Below are 2,178 nucleotides of genomic sequence, written 5' to 3' on the forward strand. Positions count from 1 at the left end.
TCATTGCATGAGTTTTCTGCTGAGATCAGGTCTGAACAAGGTGCAGAGCAAACTATTCAGAGTTCTTCAGTTTGTCGGGACTTAAATTTAGAAGATGTCATATCATCCTCAAGAGACCCACCACTAAAGCATTCCCATTGTACACTACTAAACATGCTGGGAATCTTAAATCCTGGGCAGAGAACTCAGTGGAATTAAGATGTAGCTTTTGGAGTTTATACATCCAGTGCCACAAAGAATGATGCTGTGGGTTTTTCCAATTGTTTTCCCAGTTTATAGATAGGAACCTCAACAAGGTAAGCTTCCTTCTCACTGAAGTTCCCAAAGGCACCTCTAATTCATCATGCCCAAAATAGAACTTATTATCTTTTCCTAACTCCCCTATTGTTGTTAAGGATATTACCATACTATTCACCAAGATGCCATCTTTACAGTTACCCAGGTTCATAACCTCAGAGTCATCTTACACCCTCCCCTTCAATCAGTTGGCAAATACTTCCAATTCTATCTCCTCAATATCTGGCATTCATTCCCTTCTTTCCACTTATACATCCACTGTTCAAGTTCAGGCTTTCATTATCCTTCACCATTATCCTTCATTAGATTGCAACAGACTTTTCATTCTTTTCCATTGACGTGGCTGGTCCCTCTCCAATCCACACTCCACACAGTTCTAGTGGCTCTCCATTGTCTCTAGAATCAAACAAATTCTTACATTTTGATTCTAGAGTTCTTCACCACCTCAATCCACCTAGCTTTCCAGACTTATTACAGGGAGAAGCATTCAAGTCAAGATAAGGTGAAATCCCACCTACAGATCCCATTCACAGAGGCAGAAGCCAAGGTTGGATGGTGTGAAGATGGGAGGGAGAGAGAGAGGTAGAAATGATGACCAGAATGGAGGCAGCATAATGGGAGTGGTGGGAAGAAATTACCCAATTTAATATATGTGAAAAGTGAGGCTTACCTCCGAGGTTAAGCGATTTTCTCAGAGTCTTATCACTATTGTGTGTCTGACCCAGGATTTTAACTCAGGTCTACCTTGACTCCAAGAACTGCACCTACTGCCCTGCCTAGGAAGGGGTAGCTCTGTACACCTTATGTTAGTTTAACTCATACCTATACTTTCCCTAATTTAGGTGTGAAGATTATGAAACTGACAATTTGCATTCTAAATGGGAAAAGACTTATCAAGACTTTGGATGACATTTTGCTGCTTCTAAAATCCTACACTCAGCTCAGACAATTACAGATAGGTATTCTAGATATTCTGAAAGCCTTTTCAGTGGCAGTTGCAACTCTGGTACCAGTTGTCACAGACAAGACACAGCTCTGATGATGAACTCTGACTTTTACCTCTCACCAGCACCTCCCATGTGAGGCAGCCCTTTCCTACCCCTATGGAGTGGGAAAGTCTCCCACCTGAAACCTTGAGAATTCTTCTCTGCTCCGCGGGTTCCTAGACTCGGTGAACATCATCTTTTCTCTCTATTCCCACTTCTGAGTCTGACGTAAGATGAAATCATTAACCTTGTCAAATGAAAGCGATTTAGAGATAGAAACTGAATGGAGGCTAAACTGAGATCACCATCGCTTATAAATTGCAGCAATAGCCAGAGCAGGTCCACTGAGGGGAAAGGTATACAGGAAGATTAGCTCACTGGGTTACTTGCTATGAAATAAGTCTCTGGAATTGGTGTTTCTGAGCAGAAGGACATTTCATCCTACTTCCTTTTCTATTATGTACACTGCAGCAGTTTTCCCATGCTCCCGTCTCTACTGTACAGATCATAAAAGACTAGATCTCAAAGACATCTAATGAAAAAGATTTTTTGTTGTTTTGGTTTTTTTTTTTTTTCATTTTTTTCCCTCCTAGTTTCCCTGGGTATCCCTGGAAGCAAACTAACTCTTAATAATGGTCTTTTCCTTGTGCAAAGCTCTGTTAGGGAGTGGAGGCAGGGAGAGGAGTTATACCAAAACTTTCTTGGGGTGTGTTTGGCAAATGTGGGGTTTTTTTCTTGTAGTTTGAAGTCTTTTGGGTCTTTGTTTTCCTCCAGATCCTCATAGCTTTCAGTTATCTGTATCAGTAACCGAAGCACAAGTATTCCTAGCTGAAGACTGAGCACCCAGACACTGCAGGTGTTTCAGGTAGAAGTGGGCACAGCCACCTGCTTAATA

General features: G+C 41.6%; 1 long non-coding RNA gene across 2 annotated transcripts; it reads left to right on the forward strand.

The window, feature by feature from the left end:
- The first annotated feature begins 717 nt into the window (after positions 1–717).
- Positions 718–1,828, forward strand: LOC140509257 (uncharacterized). 2 transcript variants are annotated; one of them, XR_011968610.1, is made up of 2 exons: positions 718–799; positions 1,140–1,828. It is a non-coding gene; the product is annotated as an uncharacterized lncRNA (long non-coding RNA). The 2 variants fall into 2 exon arrangements; XR_011968611.1 differs by having other exon boundaries at positions 761–844.
- Positions 1,829–2,178: the final 350 nt, after the last annotated feature.

The sequence above is a fragment of the Notamacropus eugenii genome, chromosome 5 (genome assembly GCF_028372415.1).
Source record: "Notamacropus eugenii isolate mMacEug1 chromosome 5, mMacEug1.pri_v2, whole genome shotgun sequence".
Taxonomy (NCBI): Eukaryota; Metazoa; Chordata; class Mammalia; order Diprotodontia; family Macropodidae; genus Notamacropus; species Notamacropus eugenii.